Consider the following 22463-nt stretch of genomic DNA (forward strand, 5'->3'; position numbering starts at 1 on the left):
GCTTATCTATTCAGTAATTGTTTCTTGTTTGAAAATACATTTTTCTCTTACGAAGTCTACCAAGAAATGGAAGCCAACAAGTTCAAAAAACAAAATAAGGACAAACATTTTAAAGATGCGCCCTTCTTATTTGCACGGTTAGCAAAGGAAGTACTTTTAAAATTTAAAGGATGGCAAAGCAAAGTAAGTGTTTTCTTAATTAAACTGTGACAGACGAAGGAATTCGTTACTTTGAATTTAAACATTGTAGAACATAAAAGGTGTGAATTCAAATTAAAGCATAATCGACCAAAAGAAAGTGCTTTTTTGAATTTAAACCTGATTGATGAAATAAATTTCTGTCTCCAATTTAAGAATTGTAGATGAAAGATGGGTGTTATTTCGAATTTAAATCTGACAGACCAAATTAAGGGGCTATTTCAAATTTAAGAGTGACAAACCAAAGTAAGGTGTTATTTTTCATTTAAGTTCGACAGACCAAATAAAGTGTTATTTCGAATTGAAGAATGACAGACCAAAGTAAAGTGATATCTCAAATATGTTAGAATTTAAATATAACAACGGAAAAGCCTAGTGTTATTCCAAATTTGAGCGTGACTTAAAAATAGGTGATATTTCAAATTTAATCAAGACAAACTAGAGAAACGTACTACTTAGAATTGAGATTGCAAAAAATAACGGTCTTTAACTTCTAACTTTTTAATGCTCAAAGAACAAAATGCAGAGATTTACGCCAGGCCAAGGTCAATGTTTTTCTTTTCAATTTTTACTCATTAGCTGTTATTTTTATCTCTAATAACCAAATCGAGATCGTGCTACAGGTACAAATCTATATATAAATATATATAGTGGCGCCAAAAAGAAAGTCCGCACCTGTCATTCTTTTAAAAAAAAAACGCAAATTTTGGTATCCTACACCTGTTTCATTGAATGACATAAATCAAATAAATCATCATAGACTTTTCAGTAGTTCATCAAAGAAGAAAATTTACAGTTATTTTTCCTTGGTTCAAGAAGGAAAGGTAATTTTAAAACGAATTGAATAGGTTTAGAAGACATAAAAAATCCCAAATCCAGTAAAAACAGACAAAAACATCCACTTGTTATAGCTAAAACATACACACACACATACACACACATGCATATAGTATATATGAAAAACAGATACAGAGTCAGTATTCCCGACTATCATCACTACCAGAAGTGGAAAATATTTTAGCTAAAAATCGACAAAAGACAAACCCTTTTGGAATCAATTAGAATCTTTGAAGATTTTAAAAGGTAATTGCTACCAAAAGTTGTCAAATGCAACATCAAAAATTGCTTGAAAGTGTGTGTTCCAATCACGTTTGCTCTAGCAAAAATCACTTAAATCGTTTTACTTGAAATTCTAATGAGATTTCAATAACAGACAAATACCATTAGCTTCTTTTACTTTCTAACATTTGATCCGATCCTAATCATTTATTCGCTTAAGCTCAATTCCCCCAATTCAAACATTTTATCAAGCAAAATGCTCAGTTTTCAACATGACAGAACGATTCTAGAACGAGTGCAGCCTTAATACCTTATGCTACCATATCCGGCTATTAACAGAGAGCGGCTTCCCGCACAAAACAGTAGTCTTATTGTTATTTTCTTTTCCCTTTGCAAAGCTCAATCATGTTCTGCAAAGTCAAAAACTTAAACGACAATTTCTCTCCACAAAACAACCAACCTAAATGCTATGTATAAGTATTTGAAAATATTAACTACTAGAAGCATATTAACAATGTTTCTGTCGATGTGACCTCTGATATTCTTCATATATATAGGTCGCTATGTTTGATATTGGAGAAAGAAATTACTCTATGCTACTGAGGTTTCTTATTTAGGTTCTAGTTTAAAGTAAAAATTACAAATAAAAATATTAAAAATTATCAAACCAAACACCAGGTGATATTATTTATAAATATTTATAACAAAAAGCGAGGTATATCTCCTCACGTTTCTTCCTGCTAAATTATTTGCACAAATGATTGAACTCGAAAAGGATTTATATGCCATAAAACAAAATACCCAAGCCAAACTTCATGAATATTTACAAAATATAAAAAAATTGAAGTTCAAAATTATCGAAGTTGGTATTAAGTAACGAGAAAATTGTTGATATAGCGGAAAAGAAACAATCAGATACTCTTAATATAATATGATCCCCGGGTTAACAATCACAGGTAATATGAACTGGAAAAAATACACTAAGGACATTGCTTAAACTTCTGCAAAGAAGGTGGGCTCCCTCTATCGTTCTAGAAGATTACTCACAGCTGAGATCACTCTGTACCTCTACAAAGCCACTATTCGCCAATGCATGGAGTATTTTTGCCACATATGGACTGGTGCATAATACTACTAGTCTCTCTCCTTGGACAGGGTTAAAAAAAGAGTCTCCAATCTTATTAGTCCCGCATTGTCATCTAAACTCCAGCGCATGTCCCTTTGCCACAATGTTGCACCCTTGTTCCTGTTTTACAAGTATTTTAATGGAATGTGCTCTGATGAAAACTATGCAGTTGTGCTCCCTCAATGTACATACCACCGACAAACCCACATAGCAACAAAATTATAACCCTTCCCTATTGAAGTCCCTAAATGCAAGAAAGCTTTCTACTCTAATAGTTTCTTCCTTCGAACAGCTATAATTTTGAATCATCTTCCTTCTGTCTGTTTCCCTGGCTGTACTGACATGCAGAAGTTTAAATGTAACGTAAACCAACATATTGCTCACCTTCTCTAAATATGGTCCCAAATAGTGGCGATGTGCCTTGTTTGGGGTGAACGTGCGTAAAAAAACGAAGATTATCGCCAAGACAGGAGATGTCTATTGACCTTAGTTTTGAAAATACTAATGCTGTAGGTAAGATGAAATCATGCAGCAGGAAGAAACACGTGGAGATATATCCCGCTTTTTGCTATAAATATTTAGAATATTTAGAAAGAATATCTCCTGGAGCTTTGTTTGATAATTTTTATGATTTTGTAGGGTAATAATGGAAGAAGAACACCGGTTACGGCGTACACCGGAGAGTTACTTCCCTTGAGAAAGAGAGTGTCCTTGCACGAGAAGGGAATACATGTTTTTACTCCTCGTGGACAGTTGAAACAGTAAGACTCTAGAATTAACTATATTACCTACCGCTCACGGTAGAGGCACTATAAAAGTGAGTACCGCTTTATTGAATTGTTTTGTATTGTAGTGTTACTGTTTTCGTTCACATTACTATTTTCATACACGTTCATCAACACTGGAATAAATATGTATTTATACGCTTGGGCCAAGTCTAGTCAGTCATTATGTGCTATTTACATTTGTTAAGTATTTTCTGTTTCAGGGATTCAATTAACAATAAGGCCCTAATACAACAATTTTTATTTTATTTTTTTTACTTTAAGCTAGAACCTAAGTACGAAATCTCAGCAGTATAGCGTAAACCCTTTTTTTTTAATACCAAGCATGGCGCCGTATAAACCTGAAAAACGTCGGAATTCACATCGACAGAAACGTTGTGCAAATAACACTAAAGATTAGAAGATTAGTGTAACGTTACATGGCGTTACATGGCGTTACACTTTACTTTAGTAATTCATAAAAATAAAACTGGAAATAAATAAATAAAATCCTGTTCGGAATTTTTTCTTTTTTAACAAAAGTTTTTTTTTTATTACCGTTATAATTGTTTCGACACCATTTAAAAATATTTCGCCATCGTCCACCTCGGTACGATGTACAGTTTTCTTCTTCCGACCACATGCTGGCAAGAGACAGCCCATTCTCGTCCTCGACTTTACACGTTCATTTTTTTCGACGTCGACTATCTTTCTCCCTAATAACATTATGCATTTTTTCTCCTTTTTTTTCCCCGTTTTCTTCTCGCGCACACCTCCTAATTTGCATATGCGGATTTTTTCGACTACTGCTGTTGCTAATACCTTCGCAAGCCAGGCATCCTGATATTTTCTCACGCGCTCACGTGCTCTATGTTACAATTAGTCAGATCAATCCGAATAATACAAACAATCATTCCTCATCTCAAACATTCAGAATTGTATGGTGCTACTTGTTAGACATTCATTGTAAAAGATATTTCGTGGATAAATAAAAGTTCTGAAAATGTAGGAGTTTCTATGGTAGTATTGTAACATTCAAACGAGGGTAATTATCGAATATATGTATATATAACACCCACACGCGCGTGCGCAAACACACACACACACACACACACACACACACACACACACATATATATATATATATATAAATACATGCATCATATAAAAATGTTTATACAATAACTGTTGCTTTTACAGCAGCATTGCTTCCAACAAAGCCTTCATCAGATGATGACTCTGGATCAAGGAATGGTTTCGGGGCTGAAACATCATTACCACTAGCCAAGAGCGCCCCAGCAGTATCATACGATAACATCAAACTTTGTTGGATTGTTGTCAGTCTGTGGGATTGCCATACCCACGATGATGCAGATAGAACCTTGTTCGTATTTTCTTTATGTATTTTTCCTTGTCTGACTTAGAAAGACCAAGATTATTAAAGAACGTGAAGGTTGAGTATTCAATAAACCTCGGCGTCGGACTTCGATAGGAAATACAATGGTTTTCCAGCCATTTCCGATAGATTCTTCTCTCTCATATATATATATATATATATATATATATATATATATATATATATATATATATATGATTAGTTTTTTTTTGGAAAAAGAATTCCAGCAGAGTGCTCAATTAAAAGGAAAATCCAAATTTTAAGAGCGTACTTATACGAATATTGGCTGAAGAGAGCTTGATAAGGATACCTTAAACGGGCCTTATTATCGGGCTTGAAACCGACGGTACCAATGATCTGTCTCAACTAACAACTTTCTGTACACATATATATATATATATATATATATATATATATATATATATATATATATATATATACTCTTTGCAGATTTGAAACCCTCAAGATTTTGCAATATGACGATACCAATATTTTGCGTATGAGGAAACTTTGTTTTCATAAAAAACTATATGCTAAAATTATTGTCCTTGACTCAAAGTCTATCACAATAAAAAAACATCGTTTCCGAAACGATCGTACAATTTATTGGCTTTGTTGCGCTCCTTCTTATGGAACGGATTTTTAATTTTTAATTTTAATTTTGAATTATAAATTATCAATCACCTTACCATATATATATATATGTATACATATATATAATTTTCAGAATGTGAGAGATTATACATAATTAATTATTTTCACTGCCCAAAGAACGCCGCAACTCATAAGAGCCATTCCGGTTCGTTGGCTGGCATGGCTCTTGTGGGTTGCGGCGTTCTTTGCGCTGTGGAAATAATTATATATATATAGATAGAGAGAGAGAGAGAGAGAGAGAGAGAGAGAGAGAGAGAGAGAGAGAGAGGGAGAGAAATAGATAGATATAGATATAAAGGAAACAACCTGTATTTTCCTGATGAAAATTCTATTATGAATCGAAATATTGAATCCAATTTTAATAATTATTATTTATTGAATGAGATTCTGCACTTGTTTGGCTTAAAACCGTAACAGTTTTTAATTTTGTGTTCTAATATCAACAGTGCTTATTATAAAAACAAACACACATATATATATTTATATATATAAATATGTATGTGTGTGTGTGTGTATGTATAATAGAAACAATTAGAAATAAGCTACCGGAATAGAAAGATGTATTACAACGTCGTACTAAAACAATGGATTTATGACTTATTGTAATACGACCACCATATTTCAGTAGCTTGAACGAATCTACCGAGCTGGTAAGCAGGAATGGTTCAGACGATTCTGAGCAACACATGAGATACTAGTTTTAAAGAAAAAAATAAGACTAGCAACATCACGCCTGTGAGAGAGCGATTCCAGATAAGAAGAAAGGTTTTGAGGCTGTAAAATTACAGATAGGTTTCTGTACTTCATTCAGAAACCTCAAATGGACAGAGATTCACCAGGCATGACAACAATACTCCCATGCATGGTCACATAGTTAAATTTTAAATTATAACACAAAATCAAATAGATTCTCAGAAATCCAGAAAAGCTTTGATTATTTAAGGATCCTATAATAGAGATTTAACGTTAATCACACAATCACCATTTGAATGGTTATCGATTGATTTAAACGTTTTAGATCGATTTCAAGTATTTGGGACTTTGTCCTCTTGTTATTTTAAAGTATATTGTAAGTATTGATGAACTTTTGAACAGACATTTTACTTACCATTGAATGTAATTGTAGCTAGAGCGTCTCTACTCTCGACCAAGGATAGCGTCTATCAAACATATTTATGCAGTGTGATGATTCTTGGTAGTCTGGAGAATGAGGGCTGTGGACATGCATTGCATGAAAAGATATCTGAGAATGATATGATGGATGTGTAATATGAATCTTAAAGACATACTTAGATCTATTTATTTCAAATAATTTATAGCTTGTCGTCTTGCTATTCTGAAGAACGTAATGAAGGGGCAAAAAACATTCCTAATCAACCTTTACTTACCAGTAAATTAACGTGGTTGTAACCATACATAATTGATACAAAATTACCTAAAATTTAATTGATTTTTATTATGCCAAGCAACAGCGCGGGTTTAGCTGCTGTTTGACGTAACCCGCCGATCTCACAACGCGGAGCGTTGAATTAAACGAGGCAGCGGCGCGCGCGCCTAGAAGAACATTTTGGATAAATATTGGAACGGAAAAAAACACCAGTTGTTACATGAAACTCATGTCTAGAAACAATATTATGAATCTTTAAAACTCTTTCTTCCGATTAAAAAAAAACAACAAAAAAATCTTTAAAAAAAAATCTTTAAAAAATACTTGAAAATAATTTTTTTGTTTCTAGTTTTCCTCGACAAAAAAACAAAACAAACAAACTTTAAATCATAAAAAATGGCAAAATATATTTGAAAACAAAAATGTCTATTAAAACATTATAAAACATTTTAAAACAATATAAAACATTTTAAAACATTATAAAACATTTTAAAACATTATAAAACATTTTAAAGCATTATAAAACATTTTAAAGCATTATAAAACATTATAAAGCATTATAAAACATTATAAAACATTATAAAACATTTTAAAACATTATAAAACATTATAAAGCATTATAAAACATTTCCTTAAAATTATTTTACAAAATATTTTTTTTGCTTCTTATAATCATTTCTTGACAGTTATTTAAAAAAAAGGATAATAAAACATCAAATTACGGTAAGTTGTTTTTTGGATTTTGATTTCTATATTTTACATTTATTCATTTCGTTATTTTCTTTTATGTAGCGTTTTAATAATTATATCGGCGACACTCGGCATAATCCAGCTGTTGACGTCATGTTCCGGCCAAAACCGAGCGAACGCCTGGTTCACAACATGCACCAGTACTGAAAAAAAAAAAAGGTTATGAGAGAAAAAAAAAGACTGCAGTGGGAGTCAGTTTTGAGATTGTAAATGAAATATATTACCCTGTATAGAATGGTAGTTTGCTGAGATTAAACTAAATCAAAACAGGAAGAGAAAAGTATAAAACATTTTTCTATTGTTTTCTTTTTTCTTTTTCCTACAATTGTTGTGGCCATTATCTTTGTGTTTTTCTTTTCGAAACCCGGATGCATTTCAAATCGTACAATCAGTGATACGTATCAAACGTTGGAAAACTGACAGCGTTTCTGATAACGATCTTCTTTTTAACTTCGGCATCACTTGCTTCTCCAAGCGGCCATTTTGAAACCGGCAGTTTTACACTTGAAAACTTTAACGAGAACAAAAAAACAAAACAAAAAAAACAACAACGAAAAGAAGATTTAAAGTATTATAGAAAAAAAATTACACACACACACAAAAAAAAAAACGAAAACAAAAAACAATAACAGAAGACGCAAACATTAACTTATTTACGTGATTTTTTTATACAAATATTTTTATTTTAAAACTTATCGTTTTTGCCGTTTATCTTGTTTGTGTTATTGTTGTTTACAGGTTATACATACAGTGGCGCCAAAATGTCCGCACTTGTCATTTTTTTCTAATACCGCAAATTTAAGTTAAATTCAATGCAACTGTTTAAACAACCTATACCGCATTTGATCCGCCTTTTATTTATATATAATTTTACCTGTTCATATTTGACTTTTAATTGAAGTATCCTAATGTTCACGTGAATTTAAAAAATTAACTTCAAATTAAGAAGCTAAAAAGAAACTCCGCAGCAACAAATGAGCTTAAAACAGCTTAAAATATCCATCTTTTAGGAAACAAAGCATCTCTAATCGTAATTGTTGTTGTTTCAGGTTATGCAAATGACGGTTATTCCATATGGCTCGACTTTCTATTAGTGATCGTCAGAAACTCATTAATCTCCACATTTTTGGTTTATCCAATCGGGAAATCGGCCGCAGATTGAAATGTAATGAGAGAACGGCACGAATAACTGTGTAAACAAAACAAAAACAAAAGTTACTTTTCACATGGAAGACAATGCTATCAAGATCTGTAGCCTCAGAAACAGATTTAAAACGGCTCCCCAAATCCAGTAACAGTCATTTTGTTAAAAGTGCTGTCTTTCTACAGTCAAGAACAGATTGAAGAAATGTAATTAGCGAGGTTGTGTTGCAAGACGCATGCCAATGATTTCTGTAAAGAATAGAAAGTCAGATGCAATGAAGATCATGATTCTTCATATTGGTCGAAAGTGATTTTTAGCGACGAAAGCAAGTTCAGTAGGCTAGGCAGTGATGATAGACAGTACGGATAATTTAATCCTAGGTGAACAGCTTCAACGCTGCAAGGTGGTGGAAGTTTAATTTTGGTGTGGGGCGTTATTAGTGCCAATGGTTCAGGGCCTATAGTTCACTTGCAAAGTAGAATTAATATGTGTACTGAGCATTTTCTACCTTACTTTGGCCGGAATTCGAATGGTAATCCCATCTTCATGGAGAATAATACCCCCTCACACAGCTGGCAATCCCAAGAGATTTCTTGAAGAGCATGCTATTCCGTATTTGGATTGCCTTCACAATCTCCAGACTTCAATCCTACGCAATGATAAAATTCAAATATAGAAGGACTTTAGACAAAAATTAAAGAGAAATGGGATGCCCTTTCACCGAAGTGTTGCCGTAGACTAATTCAAAGAATGCCCAAAAGATTGCAGGCTATCATATTGCAGAAAGGCTACGCTACTAAATATTAACTAGTTTATTGTGCTTCTGTTGTATTTGTGCTGCATTAATGTTTTAAAGTTACATTTAAATAACAATTTTCTATTGTGCGGAGTTTCTTTTTGTCTTCTCAATTTGAATTTAATTTAATTTTTTAAATTGACATGCACACTAGGATAGTTTGATTAAAAGTGAAATATGAGCAGATAAAATTATAGAGGAATAAAAAGGCAAACCACATGAGGTAAAGGTTGTTAGCTTAAATTTCTGGGTTTTTAAATGTGCAGCCTTTCTTCTTGGCGCCACTGTATATAAAACAAATGTTAAACACTGCAAAAGCATCGTTAATACCATGCAAAAATATTGGTCGTTTTCAAGACCAATGTTAACAAATTCTTTGTTAGGTCGCCCTATTAAATAATGAAATTCGGCTAGATCACCACCATTATTACCAATTATCTTGGTATTGTATCACCCACTCCTGATACTTATATTTACCTTTATCTTCGAGTGGCTTTTGTACCTTGATAAGTGATGACAGCTCAGTAAAAATAAACTTACATATGTCATCCACGTAATACAAAGAGGTCATCTGTTCAATTTCATAATCGACTGCTTCCTTAATGGGCTTGTGATCTTTATAAAAATCCAGTACAAAGGAAGATGTTTTACTAGGACTTTCACTTGCCATCCATTCTCGTAGTCATACAATGTCACTTGCTGCATTTGTGCCCCCCCCATTAATGCAAATATCTCAGGCAAACCCGATAATTTCACTCCTTTATTATAGAGATCTTCATATGCCGGGAAGTGAAAGAGTCGGTAGACTAAAGGAAATATAATTAAGTACATGGCAAATTAATAGAAAGTAGAATTATTAACAATTCCTCGCACGAAGCAACGTTTAATAACCACAAAACATTTATAACATAGACCTAAAAATCAGGGGACGTACACACGTTAATATAGAGTATAAAATATAAAAACTAGGTTGAAAGATCATTTGTTTTATCATCATCTTTTAGTTTTAAAACTAAAATAACAATAAATTTCTGCATTGCACTAAAACATAAAATATTGAATAAAGACACATTGAAATTACCATACCACACAAAATATAAAAAACACATTAAAATTAACATACTACACAAAATATAAAAAACACATTAAAATTAACATACTACACAAAATCTTTACAATTATATCGATACAAATTTGCTGTGTGTGTGTGTGAGTTCGTTCCTTATAGATTCCGAAACGGCTGAACACATTTTCTTTAGTGTATAAATCTGGGAATGATCTTAGTTAAGTTTTGTTTCAGAATACCCCTGATAATTACCGATAATCGATAATCGAAACCATTATTTTAATTTATCTATTATAGGTAAATCCAGTTTTCCATGTTGTCGCTTAGCAGCAATGATAGAACAACGAGCCGTGAAAATTCTACCGTGCGTAAGTTAATAGCGTTTTTTTTTAATGACGTGGTCTGTAGGCCCAGATTCCGCACGTAAATTTCGGAATTTATTTTTAGTTAACAAAGAATTTTATAAGACTTGAAAATTTATGTGTAGTTTTTTTTTTGCATGACGTGGTCTGTAAGTTCAAACCTCGCACGTAAATTGTCTTAATTTTTTTTAAAATCAAAATATTATAATTAAGCGTATTTTACGACCGGAAAACACCAGGCAGCCTGCTAGTATTTAATAAAACACATTAAAATTAAGCTATAGTTGCACCGACAACCTAGAAAAATAAACCGAAGCACAACAATAACATTATGATATAAATATAAATAATTCATTATTTTCCATTCTCGTAGTCGCACCGTAGAGTAAATCGGTATATATTAGAAGATCAGAGTAGGGTGGGAGGTCAGTTTCAAGCGAAAATATGAGTGTAGGTCGATATGACATATTCATACCGATATCGTTAAAGGCGAAGATGAGGCGTGAAGGAAAACTAGATTTTCTTTTTATAATTCTTTGATGTTTGAACGACTATAACCGTACATTCTACCCACAATGTTTCTCATTCTCTTTCGCCATATGGGCTGATTCAGCAGCACTTGTGTTCCTCTCAGACAAGATCCGAAAAAAGAGCTCTCCAATCTAATACGTCACATACCCTACATTAATAAGCTTCATCCTTTGTCCCACATGCTGCACTTGTGCTATGTAAATAGCTCAGGCAAACCCGACATTCAGGAAAATCGCACCCCCTTATTGTAGAGATCTTCAGATGCCGGTAAGCTTTCTATTCTAATATTTACTTTCTTCCAACTGTAACGTTGTACAATTTTACACACAGGTGGAGTTTTCGTTCGTAAAAGGAACATAACTCGAGTTCTTATTTTTTTGTAATTCCGTTATTAATTTCCTCATTCTCCCTACCACGCAGGAGTATTTGTTACGGCTGTGACGTAACTAACGTCTTTAACGTGATCTTTCTTTTGTTTATAGTATTTTTCTTTATAGTGACGTCATTTCACATTTCGCATGCATTTACGCACGTGCGTGCGCTCTCTCTGACAGAATTGTTTGATCTGTAATTCCCCCACCTCCTTGTTTCTCCGATTGTACAAATATGCAAACCTGCAGATGTGTAAATACGATGTAAATATCATATGAAGTGACATTTCGTTGCACAACTTTCCGCTTATTAATTTGAATGCTGTAAATGGTGTCTCTTTTCGTCTCAGTGGTAATGTGCCTTGTTTGAGATAAATTCAATTAAAACAAAAGTAAATTGAATATAGAATTATGCTTTGTAAAAACATAATAGGTTTTTACATCCTACATCTATATACCAAGTCTTATTTTCCTTTATTTATTTTATCTAATTCGAATTTAGGGATTACAAAATTCGACTAGCAGCAAGGGATCTGAAGTTGTCTCCCTTGACTCTCATGTTTAAGTTACTTGTTTTTTTTTTTGTTCTTACGTTTGTAATATGTGATTATATTTTTACATAGTATCTATATACATACGTCCTTATTTTAAATAAATATTCCTAATTTTAAATACATCTTCCTAATTTTAAATATAATCATTTCCACAATTTCTTCTAAAATAGAATCTTTGGAAATATTTTTTCAAAGATTTGTTTACTAAAGTTTGAAATGTTTTTAGAGCGACACAACACGTATGTTAGTATATTTGGGCAGCATTTTCCCTCTAATGCATGCTGCATTCAAGAGCAGAAAAAAATCCATTTGTTTTTCTTGCAATCCATTTTTTTCTTTTTGATGGGCTAATGTTCTGTTCGAGTTTAAAAAGAAATTTGCCGTAGTCGCGAACGTTTTCGACTTCCATAAGTTGTCTTCAGGCGAGTGATGAATTAAAAATTGCGTTAGTGAATTTATTGAAAATTCAATTAAAATCATTTGAAATGATTAAACGCTCTTGAGCGTGCTTTCCCCTTCATGTGGAGCCTGGCATATGGATGAGGAGGGCTTCAATATATATATATATATATATATATATATATATATATATATATATATATATATATATATGTGTGTATACATATATATGTGTGTATACATATATATGTGTGTATACATATATATGTGTGTATACATATATATGTGTGTATACATATATATGTGTGTATATATATATATGTGTGTATATATATATATGTGTGTATACATATATATGTGTGTATATATATATGTGTGTATATATATATGTGTATATATATGTGTGTATATATATGTGTGTATATATATGTGTATATATATATATGTGTATATATATATGTGTATATATATGTGTATATATATATATATATGTATATATATATATATATATATATATATATATATAAGTCCCAATTACTGTGTTTCCTTATTACATCGACACATAAATGTATGTATGCCAATATATGATTTTGTCTCATAGACTATATATATCTTATATATATATATATATTATATATATATATAAATTATATATATATATATATATATATATATATATATATATATATAGAGAGAGAGAGAGAGAGAGAGAGCAACAATGTTAATATTCTTTTTTGCATCTGTATGTATTTTTATATAATTTTTCAAGTTATATTCTCTCAATCTCTGAAGCTTTCAATTATTGTGTTAACCATCAAAATTATGAGTATTTCCTCTGCAGAAAAGGCAAGACTTTGAAGCTGTATAAACTACAGAAACACTTGGTTAAACGCAAATCTGTATCAAGCTAAGACAATCCTTAATAGTTATGCATTGAAGATATATGCTTTAAGCAGAAAATGTTGTTTATTTTATTTTCATAAGATGCAAATGTTAATATTAATTATATTTATTTCAGTTTTTAATTTATATATATTTTTTATTTGATTGTGTTTTATGAAATGTATAATAGATTCTCTGGCCCAAGAATGTACTAATTTTATTTCGGAAGCTGATTTAAAATACAGCATAAAAAGATCCGACGATTCTATTCTCCGCTCCCCACTGCACCTAGTATTGTTTAAAACGACACTAGTTCAACTGCCGAAGGATGACACTTTTTAAAAATCTTGTTGAACGCAGAGTTGTATCAAGCTAAGACGATCCTTAATAGTCATGAATTGAAGCTATGTGTTTTTAGCAAAAAAAGTTGTGAATTCCCGGTATTTATTTTCTTTTTTAATGGATGAAAAGGTAAATATCAATTATATTGATTTCAGTTTTTAATTTATATTTTTATTTGATTGTTTTATTAAATGTATAATACTACTGTTAAAATTTATTATTAGAATTGGTTGTTGTCAATTTGCTGTTTCTGATTCGATTGCTATTTTCCTCAAAATAAACGCATTCTCCAGCTTTGAACGAATGTCTCTCCACGCGTTCTTTAACCATTTAGCAAAAAAAAAAAAAAACAAAACAAAACAAAACAAAAAACAGAAAAAATTGCACTATTCTTTAGTAAATTTTTCAAATAGTCATACTAATAAAGCACAGCTTACTGTCGAATATGTTAGTCAAAGAGGTAGACAATTTACATTTAAATCAAGTCGGGAATGACTCAAGGAAATCAGCCGAGTTGTTGCAAAAGTTACATACGTAAACTTTGCTAACTGAATTCTTTTTTTATTTCAGTTAGTGAGAGGCGAACCTATCGCTATACTTTCCCCTAAACATGTCAATTAAACTTATATTAAGTAGAATACATTATTATTATTATCATCATTATTATTATTATTATTATTATTATTATTATTATTATTATTATTATTTTAATGAAGAGTAGACAATTCAATGTGGATGCGTTATTGGCAGCTTCCGTAACTCTCGTTTCCTTTCATTTGTTCCAAAGTCCTCATTTAGAATGAGTGATCTTTCTGAGAAAGGGAGAAGAAAAAGCTGAATTATAGATTGGCAGTATTTTTGTGTGAGCTGTCGCCTGAGATATGGGAAATTTTCTGTTTCTATGTCTAGCCTTGTAGCTATGTCACTAATAAGGGTGCTGGGGTTAAACGTTTTAACCGCCTGATAGTGAGGGACCCGAACATTGGGTTAACCACTAAAGAGGCCGTCCTATCAGCAGGTGCAAAGTCCTGGGGCTTCTCGATACCATATTAGAGCGTAATTGTTACGGCTTTATCTTATTATGGGTTACAAAAATATTTCTTCGTTTCTTTTTCTCACTTATTTTCCCTCTCTGCTCTAAACAAGTCTTTCAACCTGTTCCACAAATCCCAAAACTCCATCATAAAAAATCCCAGATAAAATACACGATTAAACCCAGAATCCCTACATGTTTCCTTTTCCAACATCAGGGGTGTACATTCCAACCATTCCAGAGGTTTAAACCCAATTACAGGAGACTAAACCAGACCTATTTTTCCTAAGCGAAACTAGCATTGGACCGACTATTTCCCAAGATGAATTCGTTATTAAAGGATACTCTAATTTACCATCCAAATCTAACTCCCAAGATCGCCAAGGGCATAGAGTATGTGCCTACATTAGATATGGCTTTCCATGTGATAGGGACATCTCGAGAGAATAACATAAATTACCCGTTATGTGCTTTCGGGTTGCACTTTCTCACAACACTGCGTTTATATTTGCCCCCTATCGCCCCCCACAACAACGGAGTTCCTATTTTTAAGAGCATATCTAAGAAAATTGACCATATCTTGTCTGCCCATCCTTCGGCTAACATTCACATCTGTGGAGACTTCAATGTAGAATATTTAGCCCACCCAAACAAGGCATAATAAGTGGAGGTTCTGTCACGATTTCTCCATTGCTTATCACCTAACCCAAATTGTTCACTAACCCACCCACTCAGTTCTGTCTCCACTGGGATCTTCTGATCATGCGGTTGAATCAGTTAAGATAAAAATAAAATATAATAAGTCCTCAAATGTACCTCTCCATTTTACAGTACATCGATGCTCGATGGCTGACTGGGATAGCTTCTGTACATTTATATGAAATCTACATTTCCGTGCCATGTTTAAAAAGAATGTATCCTCTATAGTATCAGACCAGACGGAATAGTTAATTGTAGGTATAGACCGTTTCATACCCTTCAAAAAATTCCAGCAAAACCCTGATAGCCAGCCGTGGTTCTCTCCAAAATATGTTGCTGCCATTATGCACAGAAATTACTTTTTCCATTGCTTCCAACGTAATAGATGTTCTGAGACTAAAGTCGCTTTTAGGACTGCTAGCAACTACTCAAAAAGAGCAATAAAGAACGCGAGAGAGTTGTATACTCAGTTTGTAAAGTTCAAAGTAGCTGAGCAGCAGCTCAGCTCCCACCACTTTGGCAAATTACAAACAGTGCCCTGAATAGAAAGGTGTGCGATATCGCAACCATTATCAATTGACCTAATCAAAAACATCGATTCCAGCAAAGCAACTAGTTCTGGCGTCATTTCAATTATACTGCTGAAAAAGCTTCAACGAGAACTAGTTCTCATACTTAAAAACTGTTTAAGTGTTGCCTTAAAGAGAAGTTTCCCAACACATTGGAAAACCTCATCAGTATTTTCTTTCTCAGTACAGACCAATCAGTCTCCTGTGTGTCATGAGTAAGTTATAATCCGTGTTAAATAGAAAAGTAGTCAACCACCTCAGAAAAATAACCTCCTTTGTGACATGCAATATACTTTCCGTTCTGGTAGATATACAACAGATATGCTAACGATTATATCTCAAAGGATTAATGAACCGTTCGAAGAAGGCTTCCTTTTTAAGGCAATTGCTCTTAACATATCAAAACCCTTAGATAGGGTATGACATAAACGTCTACCCCACAAGATCTTAAGCCACGGTATAGCTGCAAATATCTTCTCAATTATTTAATTATATCTCTCTGATAGGTTTATAAGAGCAGTCATTGATGGGCAGAAATCAGAAGCTCACAGTATTTATGCTGGAGTCCCTCAGAGGTCCATCCCCTACAATCATTCTTAGACATTTTTGCTTACGACACTACCATATATGGGAACACATAAAAGGCAGTAAATGACCAAGTTCTCTCTGATTCTCTCTCCTCTGATCTCGAGCACGTGATACAATGGGGAAAGTGATGGCTTGTTAATTTTAATGTACCTAGAACAAAGCTTCTATTTTTACATCATAAACGCTTTGATCCTCGACTGGCATCAATTGAAATGAATAGCTCTCGTCTTGGGGATGTTCCATATTTTGATAAGCTTCTGGATCTGACCTTTACTCCTGATCTGAAATAGAACACATACATCAAATCCATTGCTAAGGTTGCTGGAAAAATTATAGGGAATATTCTACCTCTCCAGTAGATATCTCACTGCTAATGCAATTCGCTACCTGTATAAGAATCAAATACGCCCAATGATGGAGTAGTTGCCACATTTTGGCAAGTGCTGCTAGAAGCAACTTATCCTACCTTCGCAGAGTTCAAAATAGACATCGTAGCCTAGTGTCGGATGCCCCTTTCTCTTTCCCACAGAAGAGACGTTGTCAGCCTGTCTCTTCTTTATCATTATTATTATAGCAAGCTGAGTTCCAATCTGTGATACCCTCTCGCCAAACTTTCACGAAAAACACTCGCATAGTCGAAAACACTATCATTAATTTCCTTCACTATTTATTCTTGCCAAAACCTTAACGTAGATTCCAAAAACAAATATTCTTTCCTAGAAATGTACGCCTGTGGAACTCTCTTCCGTTTTCTTGCTTTCCAGCTGACTACAATATACTCGTCTTCAAGTTCAACGTAAACACGTTCTTAATGAACTGTCCCCTTAAGTAATCCAATTTACCAAATTTCCACTACTAACGATTACTACGATATTGTCCCATTGACTCGTGTACACTTATTAACACTTATCCCCGAGTGACCCCGGGACCTTGATAAGTGGTGTAAAAAGAAATCTTCTTTTCTCGGTTTATAAACAACACGTTTTAAATTTTAACACTTCATATATATATATATATATATATATATATATATATATATATATATATATATATACAGGGTGACCCCCCCCCCCAAAACGAGTCCCGTGTACACTTTATGTGATATCTCCATTATTTATTGACCGATTGCCCTTATTTTACAGGACATGGCAGAATCAACGACCGTGAGTACACCAAGACCCCATTGGGAGCTGGGACAAAGAATACACTGTGTTAAATCTTACTACAATGAGCGAGTACTGGTTCCAGCAGGACGGAGCAAGTTCTCACATCTCAAACCAGTTCCGAGATTGACTGAAAGAGAACTTCGGAGGCCGAGTGATCAGTCTCAAGACTGATTTTGAATGGGCTCCCCATCGCCCGGACCTAAGCCCCCAGACATTTTTCTTTGGGGTTATCTTAAGGACAGAGTCTACGCAGGGAAACCCAGAATCAGCACAGAATTCAAGGTAGCCATCCAAGAGTAGATGAGAGCCATTACCAATTCGGTCTGTAAGAAGGTCATGGACAACTTCGTGCTGCGCCTCAAGAAATACACGGAGCTTAATGGTGGCCATCTAGACCATATGTTGTAGAACGGGGAAAAAAGGTAGTGTTTTGATGTGATGTTTTGAATATAATAAACTAGTTATGACTAAAATTTAATTTCATTCGGACAAAACACTAAGAAACGAGGCCTAATTAGAGTTATATATTTTGTGTACAGAAAGTTGTTAGATGAGACAAATCATTGGTACCGTCGGTTTCAAACCCGATAATAAGGATCGTTTACGGTATCCTTATCAAGCTCTCTTCAGCCAATATTCGTCTATTTTATAACCGGAAGTGTGAAATATATATATACCTCTCGAGTTCTCGTTTAAATCTCGTTTTGTTAAATCCCCATCCCCCCCCCGCGTTTATTCATCGGATGATGATGATTTCATTAACTTTAAACTTTGAATTATTTAAATTTAAAATCAAATTTCGAGAAAATTTTCCCTTATATAAATTGATTTTAATTTGAACCAAAATTAATTCAAAAATCTAATTTTTCTTATGTATAAAAATCCTTAAATTTATATTGGTATCGGTTAAAGACTTCAGATTTCGTTTAATTATATCAAATTACGTTTAAAAATTTCTAAAATAGGTTCAAAGTTTTTTAAAAAAATTTTAATCTTTCGTTTAATTATATCGAATAACGTTTAAAAATTTCGAAATACGTTTAAAATATTTATAAAGACCCAAATCTTTCAAGGTTTGGGGAAGTGAGTATTTATCTATCCTAAGTGATTTTCCTAGTATATCAACATTATTATATTTTTCTATAGTTTTAAATTTGAAATAGATTGTAAATTACATTTATAAAGTATAATTTAAAAAAAATTATATATAATACATTAATTTAAAATCTATAATATAATTACAATTAAAATCCAAGTTTACCGACTAATCATTTTAGTATTTACAATTTTTTTTCCTATTACGATGGTTAGAAGCAAGAAAAAACAAGTCTTACCGTGGGTGCTCAGCGAGTGAGTTCAGGCGAAGAAAAGGAAGAACAAACATGGCGGCCAGCATTTTTATTTCGTCCGTTCTCGCGTAATCTCGTGTGTGCGTGAAGATCGAAACTATAAAACGATGTTCATTTCTCGGTGCTGGGAAATTATTCCCGATCAGGCAGGAGAGAAGGCAACGAGAGCAGAGACAGAGGACTGTAGCGATAATCTTTCTTGAACATTCCGTTTGTGTATTTGAGGTGACCCCCCCATTATACTTCAAGCGATGGCCAACGCAGGCTTAAGCAACATGATTAAGCCTTTTAATGGCGACGGTGATGTGGTGGCGTGGCTTAAAAAAAGTGGACCTTGTAGCAAGGATTCAGAGGCTGGATGATGTGACCGCAGTAATACCACTGTTTCTAGAAGGGGACGCACTGGCCCTCTATTGGGACCTCAGCGAGCGGGAACAGGGTGACGCGGACGCTATCAAGGGTCGACTGATCGAAGCTTTTGTAGAGGGGCCTTTCGTGGCCTTTAATAAGTTGAAAGAGAAGAGGTGGACTGGTGAATCTGTTGATGTCTACGCGAATGAGATAAGGAGATTGGTTGAGTTGTCGGGCATCAGGGGACACGCCACGAGTCATGTAGTCAAGATGACTTTCGTTACCGGGTTCCCGGAAGAGATATCGAAAAGGTTGCAGCAGGTCCCGAGAGTGGAGACGCTGGATGTGAGTGAGCTGCTTAAAACTGCAAAAATCTTGGTGAGCACCCAGCCCACGGAGCCTGGAGGAACGACAGCAACGGTACAGCAGGATGTGGGCAGGAATCTGCCGAACCCGGGGATGGCATGCTTCGAATGCGGGGAACCACACATGAGAAGAGACTGCAGGAAGTTCTTGCAACGGACAGTGTGTTACAAATGCAATCGGAGAGGCCATTTAGCGGTAAAATGCACAAGTTCGGGAAACTGGCGAGGGGAGGCCGACGCGCCAGCGGCCGCCCCGATTCGAGAATAGTGGGGCACCCGCAGCAGATGCCCAAACAGAAGATTGCGGTGGAAGGACGGGAAGTTATGGCCCTTATTGACACTGGCTGCACCACTACCATGGTACACACTACCCTGGTCGGAAGATGGAAAGGGAAGGGTGAAGTAGTGGCATTCGATGGGTCGCGAGTGAAGTGTCGAGGGAGGAAGACCGTCACTATTGATATTGCTGAACGTCGGATGAGGGTCCATGCAATTGTCACTGATCGCCTGGTGCCTGGCGTCCAAGCCATCATTGGAATGGATGTTATATGCCGCCTTGGAGGTCTTACCATCACATGTAACAACGTGAGGTTCGGACTAGCTGAGTGCGCGGTGACGGAGCAAGCCCCCAGAGGGATCAACAAGACCGGGGAGGAAAGAAAATTGTCGATCAAAGATCAGGACTTCCGAGCCGAATTCGACGGAGAGCGGTGGACGGTGGAGTGGGCATGGAAACATCAAGCGCCATCGCTGACAAACAGGGTGGCGTGCTACACAAATTCGCTTAGAGGAGGGGTGAGAAAGGAGTTTGAGCAAGAAGTCGACCGATGGATTGAGGAGGGGATACTGATGCCTTGGACAGATGACGTGGATTCGGGCATTTTGCCGTTGATGGCCGTTCTGCAAACAACTAAAGGGAAAATAAGACCGGCCCTAGATTTCCGAGAGCTGAACGGCCATGTTAAGTGCCACACGAGAGGCGACACCGTAGATGTGTGCAGTGAGACCATTAGGGAATGGAGGCAGATGAATGGCGCATCTACGTTGATAGATCTAAAATCTGCCTATTTGCAACTCGATGTTGCCAAGAAGCTCTGGAAATATCAGTTAGTCAAGTACAAAGGCAAAACCTACTGCCTTACGCGAGTGGGGGTCGGGTTAAATTCGGCACCCAAGATTATGTCAACTATCCTCAGGAAGATTCTGGAGAATATGGGAAAGGGAGATGGAGTAGTGAGCTCATACATAGACAACATTCTGGTGACTGAGACTGTGGTAACTGCCAAGGAGGTGGTGGCTCATTTAAAGAGGTTCGGGTTGGTCGCCAAAGAGCCGGAAAAATTAGACGGAGGGGCTGCTTTGGGCCTAAAACTGAAACGAGGAGCGTCAGGCGGCCTAGAGTTTCGTAGGGGAAACGAGATCCCACAACTGAAGCAGGAGCTCAACAGACGTGAACTTTTTTCCATATGCGGAAAGTTGATCGGACATTACCCCGTTGCTAGCTGGCTTAGACCAGCATGCAGCTACATAAAGAGACACGCCGAAGGACGAGGTTGGAATGATAAGGTGGGAGAAAGAACGGTCGCCATGATGGAAGAGCTACTGAAAGAAGCAGAACGGCAAGACCCAGTCCGGGGAACCTGGAACGTACCGCGAACATTGGATGGAATCGTGTGGTGCGATGCGAGCAGCATCGCAACAGGGGTCGTTTTGTAAATTGGAGGATTAGTTGCAGAAGATGCAGCCTGGTTGAGGAAAAAGAATGACGTCAGCCACATCAATGTGGATGAATTAGACGTGACAATAAAAGGAGTTAATCTGGCCTCTCTCTGTCACGGTGTTTGCTTGGCTAAAGTCTCTTATTTCAAGCGAAAAAAGGATAAAAACGAAAGGGGCTGTGGAGATGTTAGTGGAAGCGCAGGCTTGGGGTGCTGGCTAAGCTGATGCAAGAGTTTTGTTTGAAGCTTTGCGAAGACATGGTGGCTTCTGAAAAGAACCGAGACAAATGCTCTCACGAGAGTGAAGAAGAGTTGGCTGTTGCCAAAGAAAGATGTTGTTGCTGCATCGGGTCTAGATGATGTTGGCATGCGAGAACTGCACAATTTGCACCATATGGGGGTAGAGAGGACTTGGTACTTAGTGAAAAAAGTCGACCCGAGGATCACCAAGGAGCAAGTGAGGCAAGTGGTCAGGACATGCGACAGATGTCAGTCGATTGATCCTGCTCCAAGCACGCATGAAGCTGGCCAATTGGAGGTGAGTGGGACCTGGGAGAGACTAGCATGCGATGTCACCCATTACAGGGGTGGACTTTACCTGACCATGATTGACTGTGGGCCCGGGCGATTTGCTCTATGAAAGAAGCTACGTGGAGGAACAGGCAATGAAATAGCGGCAATCCTTGATGAGGTGTTTTTGGAGCGAGGCCCCGTGGAAGAGTTGTTAACCGACAACGGGACTGCATTCAAGTCAGTAGCAGTGACAGAAGTACTGAAGAAATGGAAGATCCAACAATTTTTTAGAGCTGCCTACAGACCTAGTGGCAACGGGATCGTGGAGAGA

Source organism: Euprymna scolopes, chromosome 17 (assembly GCF_053919585.1).
Source record: "Euprymna scolopes isolate OS-2025 chromosome 17, ASM5391958v1, whole genome shotgun sequence".
Lineage (NCBI taxonomy): Eukaryota > Metazoa > Mollusca > Cephalopoda > Sepiida > Sepiolidae > Euprymna > Euprymna scolopes.